Source organism: Gossypium hirsutum, chromosome A08, assembly GCF_007990345.1.
Source record: "Gossypium hirsutum isolate 1008001.06 chromosome A08, Gossypium_hirsutum_v2.1, whole genome shotgun sequence".
Classification (NCBI taxonomy): Eukaryota; Viridiplantae; Streptophyta; class Magnoliopsida; order Malvales; family Malvaceae; genus Gossypium; species Gossypium hirsutum.
In genome coordinates this window covers 56,282,441-56,304,910 of record NC_053431.1, presented here as the reverse complement: position 1 = coordinate 56,304,910, position 22,470 = coordinate 56,282,441, and positions in this window count along the sequence as shown.

The window sequence follows — 22,470 nt, the reverse complement described above, 5'->3', positions numbered from 1 at the left end:
TCAAGATAAAGTGATCTGGTATGAGACTGTTGATTACTTATTTGGAAATAAGGTAAGTTAGTTATTTGATATGTGATGCAAATTATACATGATGCTAATGTAAATATATGTGTATTTGTGAAGTATATTAGGCTACATGTTATGTATAACTATGTGATATTAAAGTTTGATTCAAAAGTATATGCTTATGAGTGTATATATATTTAGTTATATAATGGTACCGTGGTTTTGAAATTGAATATTTCTTTGATAATAGATATATGTATATTCGGCCAAAGTAAAATTTATATATGAAAGTATATTTGAGATGTTTGTAGACATTCAAAGCCTAATGTGGGACACTCGAGTAGATAATGTGTTAGATCACATTCGAGCTTCAGAGCTCCAACTACTTCAATCTCTAGTGTTGAAAAAGTCTGATCTGATCGACCTGAGTGCAAACATTGTGGTAAAATACATCCGGGTATTTGTAGATTGAATAATCAAGCTTGCTTCAAATGTGGGTCCTTAGATCACTTTATCCTAGATTGTCCCGAGTCGGTTGAGCAAGAGATTGTGCAAAATTTGAGATCGAGTAACACTTCAGCCAAGGGTAGATCTCCTAGAAATACGGGAAAAGTGAGTAGCAGTCAAAGAGGAACTAAAGACACAACAGTTCGATCTAAGGCTCATGCACCTGTCAGAGCTTATGCTATTCACGCTCGCAAGGAGGCTTCTACCCCATATGTTATTACTAGTATATTCATTCTCTATGATACTAGTGTAATTGCATTGAATGATCCTGGTTTGACTCATTCTTATGTATGTGAGACCTTAGTATCCAGTAAGACTTTGCTTGTAGAGTCTACTAAGTTTGTGATTAGAATATCGAACCCCTTGGGGCAATGTGTTCTAGTTGACAATATGTGTAAAAATTTTCCTTTGATGATTCGAGATTCTTGTATTTTGGCTGATTTGATGTTGTTACCATTTGATGAGTTTGATATAATTCTAGATATGGACTGATTGACTTTGCATGATACTGTAGTAAACTGCAAAAGAAAGACTATTGATTTATGGTGCCAGAATGATGAGATTATTCGGATTGAATGTAATGATCTGAATGGTTTGCCGGCAATGATATCTTCGATGTTAGCTCAGAAGTATGTGAGAAAGGGTTGTAAAGCTTACTTTTTGTATATGCTTGATAGTAAAGTGACCAAAAGAAAGATTGAATCAGTACCAGTTGTGTGCAAGTATCCGAATGTGTTTCCTAAAGAATTGTCGGGTTTGCCACCCATTTGAGAAGTAGAGTTTGGTATTGAGTTAGTACCAGCGACGACTCCAATATTGATAGCTCCGTACAGAATGACACCTACTAAATTAAAGGAATTGAAAGCTCAGCTGCAAGAGTTGATAGATAGAGGTTTTGCGCGACCGAGTTTCTCTCTCTAGGGTGCACCAGTTTTATTTGTGAAAAAGAAAGACGGAACTATGAGTTTTTGGTTATGCCTTTCGGACTCACTAATGCACCTGCTGTTTTTATGGATTTGATGAACCGAATCTTCAGACTGTATCTGGATAGATTTGTGGTTGTGTTCATTGATGACATTTTGATCTATTCCTGTGATGAAACTGAGCATGTTGAACATCTGAGACTTATGTTACAAAGTTCAGTAAATGTGACTTCTGGTTACGTGAAGTCAGTTTTCTAGGACATGTTGTATCAGCATCGGGTATTCGGGTTGATCCGAGTAAAATTTCAGCTACACTTGATTGGAAACCTCCGAAAAATGTTTCTGAAGTCTGAAGTTTTCTGGGACTTGTTGGTTACTATAGGCGATTCGAGAAAGGTTTCTCTATGATTGCAACCCCGATGATAAAGCTATTATAGAAAAATGTTAAGTTCGAGTGGTTAGAAAAGTGCCAGAAAACTTTTGATCAGTTGAAAGCCCTTTTGACCGAAGCTCTAGTGCTAGTTTAGCCAAAATTGGGTAAAGAATTTGTTATCTATAGTGATGCATCTTTAAATGGTTTGGGCTGTGTGTTAATGCAAGAAGGAAAAATCATAGCTTATGCCTCAAGACAGTTAAAGTCGCGTGAAAAGAACTATCCGACACACAATTTAGAATTGGCAGCTACTGTGTTTGCATTGAAGATATGACATTACTATCTATTGGTGAAAATGCCATGTTTATTCTGATCACAAAAGCCTGAAATATTTTATGACTCAGAAAGATCCAAATTTGAGACAGCGTTGATGGTTAGAGCTGTTAAAAGACTACGAGCTTGTGATTGACTACCTAATGTTGTTGCTGATGCTCTAAGTCGAAAATCATTTTTGCTCTACGTGCAATGAATGTGCATATGGCTATGTATGATAATGGTTCGATTAAAGCTGAGTTAAAAGCAAGGCTGTTATATATTAAACAGATTTGTGATGCTCAGAAAGTTGATAATGATTTGTTAGCAATGTAATAGCCCAAAATTGGGTCTAGTTGGAACAGAGGTTTCGGGACCACAAAATCTAAGATAGAAATAATTATTTTATGATTATTTTGAGGTCTATGATATGATTGCATGATTGTGTGAAAAATTCATGAAGAAACTCTATGCATAAAGTGCTCAATTTGAAGTTAGGGGCTAAATTGAATAAGTTGCAAAACTTGCATTCTAGAAGTTTCTAGTATGAAATTGCTTTGAAATATTAATTAGGAGGTCTTAAATAGAAATTTGACCAATTTCGAAGTGATGGACAAAAATTGGACATGGTTGGAATTTTTGAAAGTTTAGTAAGGAAGGGCATTTTGGTCATTTGGTAATTAAAAGAAATAAAAAGGGAAAATAAAGCCAAAATTGACTCATCTTTTTCATGGAGGCCGAAATTAGCATGGGGGAAGCCATGGCTAGGGTTTTCAAGCTTTCCAAGCTCAATAGTAAGTCCGTTCTAACTCCGTTTATCAAGTTCTTTACGTTTTTTGAATCCCGGTAATTTGATTAAGCTTATTCTAGAAATAATTTAAGGTAGGGTTCATATTTGGAAAAATACCCATAGGTTAAATGTGTTTATTTTGCTATTTTATGATAGGTTATGAGGTTTTAAATTATGTTAGACAACTTGTGCTACTCGGTTTTGAGTGAAAACGAGTAAAACGGCTTAATCGGTAAAAATACCTAATAGTCATAAGTATTAGTTAGAGTGAGAATTTGATGTTGCCATAGAAGGGAAAAGTGATCAACATGTCATAAAACATAAGAATAAGGGATGAAGTTTAATTCCCGAGCCTAGGGGCAAAAGTGTAAATATGCAAAAGTTTAGGGGCAAAATTGTAATTTTACCAAAGTTTGAGTTAAGGACTGTTTTGAATAGTAAATTAATTAATTAACGAAAATATGATGTTTTAGATCCCAGAAAATGAGATTTGAACCTAGAATGAGAGAAAAATCGAAAATTGGGAAAGTTGGTAAAATGATCGTTTTAGTATCGAGGTAAGTTCATATGTATAATAAGCATTAATTTATGCATGTTTCAATGTAAAATTGATATATTTATTATAATTTCCGAGGTGTTGACAGTATGTAAGTTGGTATGATAATAATAGAGCAATAATGCTGTAATTTATATTTGAAAGTTAAATTTAGTGAATTAATTGAATTTTGTTGAATTAAATGATTATGGTGCCAAGTTTATGAATTGATTTAAAAATATGTCTACGGTACATGAAGTGCATTGAATTATCATACATAAATGTAATTTCTATGATTATGGATATTATGGGAATTTGTAAGTTCATATGATTTTTAATAAGGCAATGTGTAATTTAATGGTATTCCCTTGATACTAAATGAGATGTAAGTTTATATGTAAGTAATACATCAATATTACTTGTATTATGATATTTTATAATAATATTGGAAATATGTTTGTGGATAATTACTTGATTGGTGAAATTGTTGGAAAAGAGAGAGAAATCCCGATTGAACCTTCAAAAATATTGGATGATACAGATAGTGTGTAGCTAGGTCACATGTATGGTGCTGAGTGCACATCATGTGTACAAGAGAGCTACAAGACATTATGATGTAGCTAGGTCGCATGGGTGATACTATGTGTACACCATGTAGACAAGAGAGCTACGAGATATATGTAGCTAGGTCACATGCGTGGTTCCGGGTGAAGGACACCATGTAGACGAGAGAGCTACGAGATAAATTGGCTAGGTCAATGGGTGGTACTCAATGTTCACCATGTGTACAAGAGAGCCGAACTATATGATGGGTGGAGCTATGTGCTGAAACCACCAAGTATCGAGGATTGATCCGAAGTGTTCAATGGGAGACTCTCTATGTATTGCTTTGTGAGTTTTGTGATGAATAAGTGCATGAACTTGGTTATGTGAATGATGTGTTCATTAAGTGACCAGGATGTGGTAAGGTTATAAACAAGTAAGTTATACATTAGGATGATTTTATGGTGACCTTGTGATCATGGGTCTATACTTGTGATGTATGAAATGTGGTGAAAATAATTTGTGATATGTATGTTAAAATGAGGTTAATACAAAGAAAGTGTGAAAGAGTGAATTAGCAATAAAACTGTTTTGGACAGTAGCAGTGACGTGATTTTGAAAAATCACAAAAAATAGTAGAAATTAAATCAGAGACTGAATGAGATATCAAATTAAATCTTAATGAGTCTATTTTCATATAAAAGAAACAAAGCAAGAAAAGGAGCTCTATTTTTTATATATTTATGTTTTTGTGAGATTGGTTCAGAATGATTACGTGATCCCCTATTCCGACTATGGAAAATCACAAAAATTTGGATAAAACTAATTATAGGCTTAAACTTATATTTTTAAAATCCCTAATGAGTTTATTTTCAATATAAACCAACAAGAACATTATCCGATATCTGTATTGTGAGAAAATTAATTTTTAGTGAAGAGAGGGCAGAACTGTCAGAATGTAAAATAGAGGAAATTTTAATGAATACACTGTACTAATTGGCTAAACTAAAAATTATGAAAATTTTATGGTGGAAAGATATGTGAGTCTAGTTTCAGGGGAAATTTATGGATCTTAATTTGGAGCTCTGTAGCTCGAATTATAAATAAGTAAGTGACTATGACGCGTGTGGACAGTTTGATGTGAGCATTTATTAGTAAATTCTGAAATCGTACTTACAAGAATGCAATATACATTAAGGATGTGGAATGGAGAGGAGGAGGAGGAAAATAAATATATGTGGAATACATGGAAACTATGGTATATGAAATATTGATAGAAATAAATGATATGTGTTTATAAGAAAATAGAAAAAGAATGATATGTATCACGACTTGTATATATATATGACTAGTCTCAATGTAATGCTTGTTGGGTATGGAGTTGAATTGAAATGTTTCAGGAAAACATGTTATTTTGCGCATCTGAATTGTGGTATTTTATAAAGATATGATCTAGTTTTAAATATGAATGCTTGATGATTAAGCTGAAGATATTTGGTAAGATGATAATCTTGGTATAAATGTATAAGTGGTACTATAATAAACAAGGTAAAATGAGTATGAGAGACACATGTATGATGACATACAAATGCTATGTTTGTGGTTTAATTGAGAATATTTAATCATTAAATGAATACCATGTTATATGCTTTTGATTTTGTATAAGTGTGTAAGAGATTAAGGTTGACCAAAGCTTGGAAAATAGCCTAGGTATATTCCACACAGGTAGAGACACGACCATGTGTCTCAGCCGTGTATGGAACACGACTTTGGGACACGGGCATGTGGAGCCTTAAAGCATGAAATTTCCAAGATTTTTGTAAGTTCTCGGTTTAGTCCCGAACCCTTTCTAAAGTATGTTTTGGGCTTCGTAGACTCAAATAAGGGACTATGTGTAAGTGAATGAACGTTTTGAAATATGAATGAAATTTTATGGCCCGTATTTTAGTTTAATGTTTGTATGTTTGTCCGGTAACGCCTCGTACCTTATCCCGGCCTCGGGTAGGTAAGGGGTGTTACATTTAGTGGTATCAGAGTAGGTTTAGTCGATTCTCGGACTAACATAGCAAGTGTGAGAGTTTAGTTATACATGCCACAAATATGTGATTGTGTAATGTCTCCCGACACTAATGAGGACCATTTTATTTAAAATGAAGTATTCACCAACCGAGCTACATCTGACCATTTAATAGTAATATTGAAGTATTTGAATAAAGTGTAGCTATGATGTGTTAAACGAATAAGAATTCGTGATATATATATGTGATAATATGAGAGATGAAAGTTTATATAGTGATATATTTATTCATATTTGTTTGGCCTACATATGTTGTTGCATGCTTGACTGAATTAATTAGTAAATGTGATGACTAAAGTTATTCAAAATTCATAGAATGTATGAGTGAGTGCACTTGTTTGAAATGAGATAATTGGAAATTTTATGTAAGACAGATATGAATAATAAATTGTTTGAAGTGGATAGTATGATTATAATGACATATGTGGATAATGAAAAAAATGTGTCATATAGATAGATGTCAGAATCGACTTAGTTACTGTACGACCTCACCCCCTTATCGATGAGGTGTATATAATGAAAATTCATGAGAATCATGTTGACTAAGTTCCTAAGTATGGAATCAAAGAGTTCAATGATTAAATAATTATAGATATGAACAGAGATTGAGAATGGTTGACAAGTGAAGGACAGAGTTAGAGAAATATTAGAGTTGATTGAGTTATATTGGGATTCAAATTGATGACAGAGTGTTTCTGAAAGTATCGTCTTGAAAAAAATTAGTTAGTAATGCTGGAAATTATGAGAAAGATACTAAACTTCACTCCGGTAAGATTTTCGAGGACGAAAATCTCTAAAGGGGGGGAGAGTTGTAATAGCCCAAAATTGGGTCTAGTTGGAATAGAGGTTTTGGGACCACAAAATTCGAGATAGAAATAATTATTTTATGATTATTTTGAGGTCTTTGATATGATTGCATGATTGTGTGAAAATTTCGTGAAGAAATTCTATGCATAAAGTGCTCAATTTGAAGTTAGGGACTAAATTGAATAAGTTGCAAAACTTGCATTCTAGAAGTTCCTAGTATGAAATTGCTTTGAAATATTAGTTAGGAGGTCTTAAATATAAATTTGACCAATTTCTAAGTGATGGACAAAAATTGGACATGGATGGAATTTTTGAAAGTTTAGTAAGGAAGGGCATTTTGGTCATTTGGTAATTAATAGAAATAAAAAGGGAAAATAAAGCCAAAATTGACTCATCTTTTTCATGGAGGCCGAAATTAGCATGGGGGAAGCCATGGCTAGGGTTTTGAAGCTTTCCAAGCTTAATAGTAAGTCCGTTCTAACCCCATTTTTCAAGTTCTTTACGTTTTTGGAATCCCCGTAATTTGATTTAGCTTATTCTAGCAATAATTTAAGGTAGGGTTCATATTTGGAAAAATACCCATAGGTGAAATGTGTTTATTTTTTTGTTTTATGATAGAATATGAGTTTTTAAATTATGTTAGACAACTTGTGCTACTCGGTTTTGAGTGAAAACGAGTAAAACGGCTTAATCGGTAAAAATACCTAATAGTCATAAGTATATGTTAGAGTGAGAATTTGATGTTGCCATAGAAGGGAAAAGTGATCAGCATGTCCTAAAACATAAGAATAAGGGATGAAGGCAAAAGTGTAAATATGCAAAAGTTTAGGGGTAAAATTGTAATTTTGCCAAAGTTTGAGTTAAGGACTGTTTTGAATAGTAAATTAATTAAATAAGTAAAATATAATGTTTTAGATCCCAGAAAATGAGATTTGAACCTAGAATGAGAGAAAAATCAAAAATTGGGAAAGTTGGTAAAATGATCGTTTTAGTATCGAGGTAAGTTCATATGTATAATAAGCATTAATTTATGCTTGTTTCAATGTAAAATTGATATATTTATTATAATTTCTGAGGTGTTGAAAGTATGTAAGTTGGTATGATAATAATAGAGCAATAATGCTGTAATTTATATTTGAAAGTTAAATTTAGTGAATTAATTGAATTATGTTAAATTAAATGATTATGGTGCCAAGTTTATGAATTGATTTAAAAATATGTCTATGGTACATGAAGTGCATTGAATTATCATACATAAATGTGATTTCTATGATTATGGATATTATGGGAAATTGTAAGTTCATATGATTTTTAATAAGGCAATGTGTAATTTAATGTTATTGCCTTGATATTAAATGAGATGTAAGTTTATATGTAAGTAATACATCAATATTACTTGTATTATGATATTTTATAATAATATTGGAAATATGTTTGTGGATAATTACTTGATTGGTGAAATTGTTGGAAAAGAGAGAGAAATCCCGGTTGAACCTTCGGAAAGATTGGATGATACAGATAGTGTGTAGCTAGGTCACATGTATGGTGTTAAGTGCACATCATGTGTACAAGAGAGCTACAAGACATTATGATGTAGCTAGGTCGCGTGGGTGATACTATGTGTACACCATGTAGACAAGAGAGCTATGGGATATATGTAGCTAGGTCGCATGCGTGGTTCCAGGTGAAGGACACCATGTAGACAAGAGAGCTACGAGATAAATTGGCTAGGTCACATGGGTGGTACTGAGTGTTCACCATGTGTACAAGAGAGCCGTACTATATGATGGGTGGAGCTATGTGCTGAAACCACCAAGTATCGAGGATTGATCCGAAGTGTTCAATGGGAGACTCTCTATGTATTGCTTTGTGAGTTGTGTGATGAATAAGTGCAGGAACTTGGTTATGTGAATGATGTGTTCATTAAGTGACCAGGATGTGGTAAGGTTATAAACAAGTAAGTTATACATGAGGATGATTTTATGGTGACCTTGTGATCATGGGCCTATACTTTTGATGTATGAAATGTGGTGAAAATGATTTGTGATATGTATGTTAAAATGAGGTTAATACAAAGAAAGTGTGAAAGAGTGAAATAGCAATAAAACTGTTTTGGACAGTAGTAGTGACATGATTTTGAAAAATCACAAAATATAGTAGAAATTGAATCAGAGACTGAATGAGATATCAAATTAAATATTAATGAGTCTATTTTCATATAAAAGAAACAGAGACAGAAAATAAGTTCTATATTTTTAGATATTTATGTTTTTTTGAGACTGGTTCAGAATGATTACGTGATCCCCTGTTCTGAATTTGGAAAATCACGAAAATTTGGATAAAAATAATTAGAGGCTTAAAATTATATTTTTAAAATCCCTAATGAGTCTATTTTCAATATAAATCAACAAGAACATTATCCAATTTCTGTATTGTGAGACAATTAATTTTTAGTGAAGAGAGGTCAGAACTGCCAGAATGTAAAATAGAGGAAATTTTAATGAATAAACTGTACTAATTGGATAAACCAAAAATTATGAAAATTTTATGGTGGAAAGATATGTGAGTCTTGTGACAGCCCTAATTTGACCCCAGTCAGAAAGTGGTTTCGGGACCACAAAATCGAGTCATAAAAATAATTAAACGTTATATTCTATGCTTATTATATGTGAAAGTGTATGTGTGAAAGTATCGTGTCTTAACTTTGTCATTTGAATGTGGAAATAGCTAAAAAGGACTTGTGTGTTAAAACTTAAAAATGTGATAGGAAGAATTTAGAGGGCCGAATAATGCATGGTATATAACAAGGAGGACTTGCATGTCAAATGGACCACTATTAAATTAGTGGACGACAATGATGAAAGTTGACAGGAAAAATATGTATTTTGTATTGTAAAATAATAACCTAATGAATGTTATATGATTCCATGTTAGTAATATAATATTTAATGATATCATAAGAGGAATCATAGAATGGAATAAAAGAAAAATGGAGAGAAGAGAGCTTTATCTTCTTCTTTGTTTTTGCTGTTCATTCGAATGGAGGGAGAGACCATGACATCGGCTGCATGTAGGGAAAAACCATTGTTTTGGCTTGTTTAGAAGCTAAATTCTTCAAGCAATTATTAGTTCTTCAAGAAATTTGCTAAAGGAGAGGGAGACGACGGTAGTAAGAAGGGGAAAAAGCTTGCTTTAAGATACGTACGGTTGGGAGAGAATTTGGGTAAGTCCTTGAGATTAATTTTTTTTGTTTTATAATTTCATGCGCTATTTTAAATTTCTGCTGCAATTATGTTGTTAAAAAAAATGGATGGATTGAATGTGGTTCGGTAAGAATGATGGTTGCATTTTTTTGCTAACTTATTTTTGGACGGATGTAATATGTATTTGCATGGATGCTTCACATGTTAAATGTTGTCTCCAAGTATAGACATAAGGAAGGTAAATTAAAATCGAGCCAAAAACTTGATTGATTTCTTATGTATTTAATGTTATTGATCTCCGAGTTGAGTAATTTCGCTGCTATTCGAACAAATAAGAATTTATTTCTATCCGATTTAATACTTTTTACTGCTGCCCAAATTTGTGCAGTTCCTTTTCTGTCTGAATGAAATAATGTTCCATTTATGAGGTTTGAATACTAAAATTGTAACGCCCCCACGCCCGAGACCATCACCGGAGTCGAGCTTGAGGGGTTACCGAGCATAATTTATCAATTTAAGAACTTCAAATCATTTGTTTCTACATTCACAGCTTTCTAGCTACTCGCATCACAGTTACAAGAAAAATCATATCTCGAGTTACGAAACTCGAAATCAAGATCCGTAAATGTTCCCTGAATCTAGACTCATATATCTATTTAGTAATTTTTTTCTAGAATTTTTTATCAGGCCAATTAGTACAGTTTATTAATTAAAGTATCCCCTGTTTCAGGGTTCAACTGCTCTGACCTCTGTGTATTTTGAATCAGATATATCTCTAGAAAAAATTTCAATGACTATGAGGTTTGTTTCTATTAAAACTAGACTCAATAAGGAATCTGTACATATAAATAAAAACTTATAATTATTTTAGTAAAATTTATTATGAATTTTTAAAGTCAGAATAGGGGATCCAGAAATCACTCTGGCCCTGTTTCGCAAAAGTTTAAATATCTCATAAAATAAAATTTATATTCCTGTTTTGTTCAATCCATATGAAAATAGACTCATTAAGCTTCAATTTCATAACTTACTCATTATTTATTTCCATTTATACTATTTTTAGTGATTTTTCAAATTCATCTCATTGCTGCAGCAATATTCTGTTTTAAGGCAAGTTTCATCTTTCCATGAATTTTTATGAACTAGATAACCTGTAAACTTCCAAGATATCAAACATGATCTAAATTAGCCATCACCATGACTTATCAATATCAAACATTTTCTCAACCAAACATGGCCATATCATAAAATTATTTACACAAAATAAGTATATTGCTATACATGCCATACTTAAGTTTTATAAGCCATTTACCCAGATGAAAGTCCTTTGGATAGTGTGATCGAACCTTCGACCTGTCCTGATTCCTGAGCCGGCTTGTTCAAAATTACAGTGAATGAAAAGGAAGGAGTAAGCATAAATGCTTAGTAAGTTCATATGTAAATAACAAGTAACATAACAATACAAATATACCAAACAACTTTAGCATGGTATCACCAAAACATATGTCATATTTCTAAACATCATTCATCATCTTACCACCTTATCGTTGTTGTATCTATTTTCAACCCGAGGGTTAAGAACATACCTGTCCAAAGTGTCCATTTCACAACATTTACCAAAAATGTCACTTATATCTTAAGTACTCTTCCATTAAACTAGAAATTTCACCCGTTGAACACATCGGAATACAACTCGGATACACGGATAATTTGCACATAAGTGCCTCATATGTAATCAAGAAATCATGTAACCCGCCCCTAAGTGAACTCGGACTCAACTCAACGAGCTCGGGCGTTCGCATCCATAAGTGAACTCGGACTCAACTCAACAAGTTCGGATGCCTAGTTACATTTCACGAACTCGGACTGAACTCAACGAGTTCAGACATTCGCATCCATAAGTGAACTCGGACTCAACTCAACGAGTTCGGATGCTCAACCATCCTAGTGACATGTCACTTGTATCCTAATCTATTCCTAAGGTTCAAACGGGCTTTTTCCCTCGATCTCACATTTGCCGTCTTCCATGGAATATCGGAACCGATACTCGGTAGCAATTCATATTTATCAAGTAGTAAACATAATTTGCATATTACTCAACATTAACCACAAAGCATAATATTTCATGATTAAAAATCAGCATATCATATAATTAACATTAATAACTTAAAAATAACATTTATGCTACATTATTTACACATGAACTTACCTTGGTACCAAAATATAAAGATTTTGCAATTTAGTCCACAATTTTTTCTTTTCCTCGATCACGACTTGAATCTCGTTTTTCTTGATCTATAATACCAAATTAATCTTATTTAATACATACATTCATCAAAACAACATTTAATACGAACTTTAAAAAAAATTACACTTTTGCCCCTAAACTTTTGCATAATTACACTTTTGCCCCTAGGCTCGGGAATTAAACTTTATTCCTTATTCTTATGTTTTATAACACGCTGATCACTTTTCCCTTCTATGGCAACATCAAATTCTCTCTCTAACATATACTTGTGACTATTAGGTATTTTTGCCGATTAAGCCCTTTTACTCGTTTTCACTCAAAACCGAGTAGCACAAGTTATCTAACATAATTTAAACCCCCATATTCTATCAGAAAACATCAAAATACACAAATTTCACCTATGGGTATTTTTCCAAATATAAACCCTAGGTTGAATTATTGCTAGCATAAGCTTAATCGAGCTTCCGGGATTCCAAAAACGTAAAGAACATTAAAAACGGGGCTTGGAATCACTTACTATGGAGCTTGGAAGCTTGAAACAAACCCTAGCTATGGAGAACCCTTGAAATTTCGGCCTAACGAAGAAGATGGACAAAAATTGGCTTTTAATTTTGTTTTTAATTCATTTTAATAACTAAATGACCAAAATGCCCTTACTACTAAACTTTCCAAAAATTCCTTCCATGTCCTAATTTTTTCCATGAACTTAAAATTGGTCAAATTTCTATTTAAGACCTCCTCATTAATATTCCAAAACAATTTCATACTAAAAACTTCTAGAATGCAAGTTTTGCAACTTATTCGATTTAGTCCCTACTTTCAATTTAAGCACTTTAGGCATAGAATTTCATCACGAAATTTTCACACAATCATGCAATCATATCATAAACATCAAAATCATTGTAAAATAATTATTTCTATCTCGAATTTGTGGTCACAAAACCACTATTCCGATTAAGCCCTAATTCAGGATATTACAAAAATACTGATGCTGGTTAGTTTGGTTAAGTCAATTTTGTTATTACACCTTAAACAATTGTATATTGTCTGATTAAATGTTGTCCAAAGCTGGACAGTCTTATCATGTTTGTTAAATTAAATGCTTGAGATAATAGAGTGTAATGCTGTCCAGACAGGACATTTTGTTATCTGTTTCTCGAATTTAAATGCTTGCTTAATTAAAGTTGCAGTATTGTATAAAACATGAAAAAAAAATTAAATTAGTACATTGCATGATCTTGAATGATTAATTAAATGCTTTTTGATGGATTTGATATATCATTATCAAACTATAAGACAATATATATACGAGTATTGTATGTATAAAATATTGAAATTTTATATGTAATGTGATGTTTGTTTGTGTGTTTAGAATGAAATGCCCTACTAGTGAGAACTCAATCATGTTTAATTGTGAGCCTTTCTTGGCCTTTGTCAAATTTTAATTGCTTAAATTTCTATATTTTCCTACTTATGGTTTCGGTTGAAGAGTTCATTTGATAAAAGGGAAAAGAGAAAGTAGTTGAATAGCCGATCCGAGACTGTTCGAAAATATTCGAGGTAAGTTTTGAGTAGTCACCTTTAGTATATAATTGATGATGCCTTGATATGTGTATATTAGATGAATTGTGACCTTTCGGTTCTACTTGAATTAAGTGGTGTGATAAATAATTTATGTATATGACTTATAGTCGAATGGTCACTATGTGTTAAGCTTGAATGGTGAAATGGATATGTGATATTTATGTATGACTTTCGAATCGAAATGTAAATGATGATATTCATATGGAGCTTATATCCGAACATAGTAAATGACTACTAATGTGATATGTTGAATAAATTGTGTTAATATATGATTAAATATGCATGATATTTTATGTGTATCTGAACTTAGGGTCCGCAGGCTATGTGCTGGAATTATATCCAGACTTAGGGTCCGCAGGCTTCGTGCTGGAAATGTATCCGGGCTAAAGTCCCGCAAGCTTCGTGCTGGAAATGTATCCGGGCCAAAGTCCCGCAAGCTTCGTGCTGGAAATGTATCCGGGTTAAAGTCCCGCAGGCTTTGTGCTGATAATATAATTTTGGGTTTTATACCTAGTAGGCCAAGTGCCGATGAATTTGATAAAAGTATACAATTACAAGATCCTACACTAAGTTGACAAATTGAAAGTGCATTACATATTAAGTTGGCCAGGTATGTATCATGTACTCGTATGCGATTTTGATTTGAATTAAATTCTAAATATATAAAGTGATGCATCTATGAATAAGTGTTATGACTATAAATGTGATTGTGATATATTCGGTAAATGTGTGAAGTGATTCTATGTTTATATTCAAATATAAACACTTGGTCCTTGTGGAAAGGTTTGTGGAAGTATATGATTTTATTTTTAGGTGATTACGATCTTGGAAAATTAAATGTGAATATGATATTGTATTTCATTCGTTTTAATTGAACTAAAGCTGATAGTGAAGCATTGTAATGCCTATGTTATATGAGTTCGATCTTGAATGACATGATATACATGTTTAGATAATTTGAATGCAAGGAATGTGTGAAAGAGCAAATTTGTAATAAATCTGCTTGGGACAGCAACTGTAGCGTGATTTTGGAAAATCACCATAAATTGAGGAAATTGAATTAGAAGCTGAATAAATTATGAAATTAAATCTTAATGAGTCTAGTTTCTTATAAAATAAACCGTGTAAGCAAAAGAAATTTTGATAATGAGATATTTGAATTGGAGTGAGACAGAGTCAAAATGACTTTGAAATCCCCTGTTCTGTCTTTAGAAAATCATTGTAAATTGTAAAATGATGATTATAAGATAAAATTTATATTCTTAGACTCCTTAATGAGTCTAGTTTCAAATTAAGTAAACGATAACATATTTCGAATTCTATATAATGAGAAAATTGATTTGTAGTGAAGAGTGGTTAGAATAGTCAAACAGTGAAACAGGGGAAACTTCAATAAAAATCTGGTATTGATTGGTCAAACCAAAAATTCTGAAAATTTTATGTATGGAAGATATATAAGTCTATTTTCAGGAAAAATTAACCGCACTTTATTTGGAGTTTCTTATCTCCAGTTATAAATAATTTAGTGACTGTTGCTCAAGAAAACAGCTTGTAGTGAATTTGTGATTTTGTTGCAAACATGGTTAAAACTAGTTAATGAGATACTTTTCGAGTTCTTATGATCTTATTTGTGATTTAAATATTTGGTTTTAATTGTGTTCAGATTCAAGTGAGGTGAATTTGCTAAATATGCATTATGTTCATGGATACTTGGCCGAAATGGCAATTACCTAGGAATGATTTCTTGAAATTTTGAAATAATCGATCTATAAGTAAATTAATTGTTTGCATTGCTTAAAACTTACTAAGCATTGAAGCTTACTCCGTGTTCTCTTTTCCATTCCTTATAGGTTTATCCTTTAGTTCGAGTTGGAAGAGCCGGAGATATCATCACACTATCGAGTCATTATGTGAGTTGAGAAGATGGTATATCATCATGATTTAAGGCATGTATAGGATAGACTATAGGTAGAATGATATTTTGACTTTGTATACATTATAGCCATGCGAAGATGGCTCGCTTATTTTGTTTAGAGAAGCCTTATAATTGAACTAATGTGTTGAAATGTTTTAGTTAAAACTTGATAGTAGTTAATTTGTTATTAGATATTCGGTTATGTTTTGATAATTAGTCATTTTGGAAATTTTTAAGAGCTTTGATGAAAAATCAATGAGACAGGTTGCATTGTTGATAATTTATGTCTGGTAAATATCTTTGACCTTATAGAAGTTTTGTTCAGTCAAGTAATACCTCATAACCTTATTCCGGCAACGGATACAGGTTAGGAGTGTTACATTTAGTGGTATCAGAGCTACAGTTTAGTCGATTCTAGGACTAACGTAGCGCGTGTGAGTCTAGCTATACATGCCATAAAGTGTTAAAATGATAGTGTGATGATTTCTAACAATTAAAACGTGTTTTTCGTATATTAATGGATTCCGATCCCGATCGAACAGTAGCTGATGATATTGAGAGCGTAGCGCCTGCTCCCGCGATAGGGACAGCAACGATAGACTCTCAACCGAATGCTAGCAATCAAAATGATGAGGCTAAACAAGCCTTCTATGCTATAATGAATGATTGATTTACCCAATATATTCGAACTAATCCGGCTGTTACACAACCCCCACCCCCGACTAATACAACCCCTACACCTGTGGTAACTCCTATTGTTGACCTGTTGAGGTTGAGCAAACCCCCGGTTGATAGAATTCGAAAGCACGGGGCTACTGAGTTCAAAGCTACTAACAATGATGATACCGAGTAGGCTGAGTTTTGGCTTGATAATACCATTCGTGTGTTTGATGAATTATCGTGCACACCCGATGAGTGCTTAAAATGTACTATATCACTGTTACGTGATTCTGCCTACTATTGGTGGAATACTTTAGTTTCAGTGGTGCAGAGAGAACAGGTTACTTGGGATTTCTTTCAAACCAAATTTCGTAAGAAATATATCAGTCAAAGATTCATCGATCAGAAATGAAAGGAATTTCTTGAGCTCAAACAGGGTTCTACGATAGTTACCGATTATGAGCAAAAGTTTGTCAAACTTAGTAGATATGCTCGGGAATGTGTTTCGTCTGAGGCTATTATGAGTAAACGCTTCGAGGACGGGCTAAATGAAGATATTAAAATGTTTGTTGGCATTCTTGAAATCAGAGAGTTCGTAGTACTTGTCGAGCGAGCTTGCAAAGCCGAGGAGCTTAGTAAAAAAAAAGAAAGAAAGAAAGAAAGAAAGAAAGAAAAACGGAACTATGAGAATATGCATCAACTACCGTTAATTAAATAAAGTGACAATAAGGAAAAAATATTCGTTGCCGCGTATTGATGATTTGTTTGATCAGCTGAAGGTGTTTTGAATGTGGATTCAGAGTTTCAAATTGACAACAACGATTGTTTGAGGTTCAGAAGTCGATGGTGTGTTCCAAGAAATTCGAAACTTATTTCGATGATTTTGAGCAAGGCTCATAGCAGCCGAATGTCAGTTCACCCGGGTAGTACGAAAGTGTATAACGATCTGAAGTGTCAGTATTGGTGGCACGGTATGAAACGAGACATTTCTGACTTTGTCTCGAAGTGTTTGATATGTCAACAAGTGAAAGCGGAACATCAAGTGTCTTCAGGATTACTTCAGCCGATTATGATAACCGAATGGAAATGGGATCGAGTCACGATGGATTTTGTATCTGGGTTGCCATTGTCACCAAGCAAGAAAGATGCGATCTGGGTTGTTATTGATAGATTGATAAAGTCGGCTCATTTTATTCCCGTACGTACGGATTATTCACTTGACAAGTTAGCCGAACTGTATGTTTCTCAGATTGTAAGGTTACACGGGGTACCTACTTTTATTGTATCGGATAGAGATCCGAGATTCACATCGCGATTTTGGAAGAAATTGCAAGAAGCACTGGGTACCAAGTTGCATTTTAACACCGCTTTTCATCCCCAGACCGATGGTTAATCCGAGCGGATAATTCAGATACTCGAGGATATGTTGAGATGTTGCATCCTTGAGTTTAGTGGTTCATGGGAACAGTATTTGCCTTTGATTGAATTTGCTTACAACAATAGTTTTCAATCAAGCATTAAGATGGCACCTTACGAGGCTTTGTACGGTCGTAAATGCCGTACACCGTTGTTTTAGACCGAGCTCAGTGAAAGTAAAATTTTTTAGGTTGATTTAATTAAAGATGCTGAACAGAAAGTAAAAGTGATTCGTGAAAGTCTGGAAACAGCTTCAAATCGTCAGAAGTCGTATATGGATTTAAAATGAAAAGACATTGAGTATCAGGTCAGAGACAAAGTATTTCTTAAAGTTTCACCTTGGAAAAAGGTGCTCAGATTTAACCGTAAGGGCAAATTGAGTCCGAGGTTCATCGGGCCGTATGAAATATCCGAACGAATTTGGCCAGTCGCATACAGATTAATCTTGCCCCCTGAACTTGAAAAGATTCACAACGTTTGTCATGTCTCGATGCTTCAACGTTATAGATCCGATCCATCGCACATAATTAATCCATCCGAGGTTGAAATACAATCTGATTTGAGTTATGAAGAAGAATCGATTCATATCCTGGCTCGCGAGGTGAAAGAGTCGCGAAACAAAAATGTTCTGTTAGTAAAGGTGTTATGGATCAAGCACGGGATCGAAGAAGCTACTTGAGAACCTGAGAACTCTACGAAAGAATGATACCCAAATCTATTTACTGGTAAGATTTTCGGGGACGAAAATTCCTTAAGTGGGGGAAAGTTGTGATAGCCCTAATTTGACCCCAATCAGAAAGTGGTTTCGGGACCACAAAATCGAGTCATAAAAATAATTAAACGTTATATTCTATGCTTATTATATGTGAAAGTGTATGTGTGAAAGTATCGTGTCTTAACTTTGTCATTTGAATGTGGAAATAGCTAAAAAGGACTTGTGTGTTAAAACTTAAAAATGTGATAGGAAGAATTTAGAGGGCCGAATAATGCATGGTATATAACAAGGAGGACTTGCATGTCAAATGGACCACTATTAAATTAGTGGACGACAATGATGAAAGTTGACAGGAAAAATATGTATTTTGTATTGTAAAATAATAACCTAATGAATGTTATATGATTCCATGTTAGTAATATAATATTTAATGATATTATAAGAGGAATCATAGAATGGAATAAAAGAAAAATGGAGAGAAGAGAGCTTTATCTTCTTCTTTGTTTTTGTTGTTCATTCGAATGGAGGGAGAGACCATGACACTGGCTGCATGTAGGGAAAAACCATTGTTTTGGCTTGTTTAGAAGCTAAATTCTTCAAGCAATTATTAGTTCTTCAAGCAATTCGCTAAAGGAGAGGGAGACGACGGTAGTAAGAAGGGGAAAAAGCTTGCTTTAAGATACGTACGGTTGGGAGAGAATTTGGGTAAGTCCTTGAGATTAATTTTTTTTTGTTTTATAATTTCATGCGCTATTTTAGATTTCTGCTGCAATTATGTTGTTAAAAAAAATGGATGGATTGAATGTGGTTCGGTAAGAATGATGGTTTCATTTTTTTGCTAACTTATTTTTGGACGGATGTAATATGTATTTGCATGGATGCTTCACATGTTAAATGTTGTCTCCAAGTATAGACATAAGGAAGGTAAATTAAAATCGAGCCACAAACTTGATTGATTTCTTATGTATTTAATGTTATTTATCTCCGAGTTGAGTAATTTCGCTGCTATTCGAACAAATAAGAATTTATTTCTATCCGATTTAATACTTTTTACTCCTACCCAAATTTGTGCAGTTCCTTTTCTGTCTGAATGAAATAATGTTCCATTTATGAGGTTTGAATACTAAAATACTGCTGCTGGTTAGTTTGGTTAAGTCAATTTTGTTATTACACCTTAAACAATTGTATATTGTCTGATTAAATGTTGTCCAAAGCTGGACAGTCTTATCATGTTTGTTAAATTAAATGCTTGAGATAATAGAGTGTAATGCTGTCCAGACAGGACATTTTGTTATCTGTTTCTTGAATTTAAATGCTTGCTTAATTAAAGTTGCAGTATTGTATAAAACATGAAAAAAAATTTAAATTAGTACATTGCATGATCTTGAATGATTAATTAAATGCTTTTTGATGGCTTTGATATATCATTATCAAACTATAAGACAATATATATACGAGTATTGTATGTATAAAATATTGAAATTTTATATGTAATGTGATGTTTGTTTGTGTGTTTAGAATGAAATGCCCTACTAGTGAGAACTCAATCATGTTTAATTGTGAGCCTTTCTTGGCCTTTGTCAAATTTTAATTGCTTAAATTTCTATATTTTCCTACTTATGGTTTCGGTTGAAGAGTTCATTTGATACAAGGGAAAAGAGAAAGTAGTTGATTAGCCGATCCGAGATTGTTCGAAAATATTCGAGGTAAGTTTTGAGTAGTCACCTTTAGTATATAATTGATGATGCCTTGATATGTGTATATTAGATGAATTGTGACCTTTCGGTTCTACTTGAATTAAGTGGTGTGATAAATAATTTATGTATATGACTTATAGTCGAATGGTCACTATGTGTTAAGCTTGAATGGTGAAATGGATATGTGATATTTATGTATGACTTTCGAATCGAAATGTAAATGATGATATTCATATGGAGCTTATATCCGAACGTAGCAAATGACTACTAATGTGATATGTTGAATAAATTGTGTTAATATATGATTAAATATGCATGATATTTGATGTGTATCCGGACTTAGGGTCTGCAGGCTATGTGCTGGAATTATATCCGGACTTAGGGTCCGCAGGCTTCGTGCTGGAAATGTATCCGGGCTAAAGTCCCGCAGGCTTCGTGCTGGAAATGTATCCGGGCCAAAGTCCCGCAGGCTTCGTGCTGGAAATGTATCCGGGTTAAAGTCCCGCAGGCTTTGTGCTGATAATATAATTTCGGGTTTTATACCTAGTAGGCCAAGTGCCGATGAATTTGATAAAAGTATACAATTACAAGGTCCTACACTAAGTTGACAAATTGAAAGTGCATTACATATTAAGTTGGCCAGGTATGTATCATGTACTCGTATGCGATTTTGATTTGAATTAAATTCTAAATATATAAAGTGATGCATCTGTGAATAAGTGTTATGACTATAAATGTGATTGTGATATATTCGGTGAATGTGTGAAGTGATTCTATGTTTATATTCAAATATAAACACTTGGTCCTTGTGGAAAGGTTTGTGGAAGTATATGATTTTATTTTTAGGTGATTACGATCTTGGAAAATTAAATGTGAATATGATATTGTATTTCATTCGTTTTAATTGAACTCAAGCTGATAGTGAAACATTTTAATGCCTATGTTATATGAGTTCGATCTTGAATGACATGATATACATGTTTAGATAATTTGAATGCAAGGAATGTGTGAAAGAGCAAATTTGTAATAAATCTGCTTCGGACAGCAACTGTAGCGTGATTTTGGAAAATCACCATAAATTGTGGAAATTGAATTAAAAGCTAAATAAATTATGAAATTAAAGCTTAATGAGTCTAGTTTCTTATAAAAGAAACCGTGTAAGCAAAAGAAATTTTGATAATGAGATATTTGAAGTGGAGTGAGACAGAGTCAAAATGACTTTGAAATCTCCTGTTCTGTCTTTAGAAAATCATTGTAAATTGTAAAATGATGATTATAAGATAAAATTTATATTTTTAGACTCCTTAATGAGTCTAGTTTCAAATGAAGTAAACGATAACATATTTCGAATTCTATATAATGAGAAAATTGATTAGTAGTGAAGAGTGGTCAGAATAGTCAAACAGTAAAACAGGGGAAACTTCAATAAAAATCTGGTATTGATTGGTAAAACCAAAAATTCTGAAAATTTTATGGATGGAAGATATATAAGTCTATTTTCAGGAAAAATTAACGGAACTTTATTTGAAGTTTCTTATCTCCAGTTATAAATAATTTAGTGACTGTTGCTCAGGAAAACAGCTTGTAGTGAATTTGTGATTTTGTTGCAAACATGGTTAAAACTAGTTAATGAGATACTTTTCGAGTTCTTATGATCTTATTTGTGATTTCAATATTTGGTTTTATTTGAGTTCAGATTCAAGTGAGGTGAATTTGCTAAATATGCATTATGTTCATGGATACTTGGCCGAAATGGCAATTACGTAGGAATGATTTCTTGAAAATTTGAAATAATCGATCTATAAGTAAATTAATTGTTTGCATTGCTTAAAACTTACTAAGCATTGAAGCTTACTCCGTGTTCTCTTTTCCATTCCTTATAGGTTTATCCTTTAGTTCGAGTTGGAAGAGCCAGAGATATCATCACACTATCGAGTCATTATGTGAGTTGAGAAGATGGTATATCATCATGATTTAAGGCATGTATAGGATAGACTATAGGTAGAATGATATTTTGACTTTGTATACATTATAGCCATGCGAAGATGGCTCGCTTATTTTGTTTAGAGAAGCCTTATAATTGAACTAATGTGTTGAAATGTTTTAGTTAAACTTGATAGTAGTTAATTTGTTATTAGATATTCGGTTATGTTTTGATA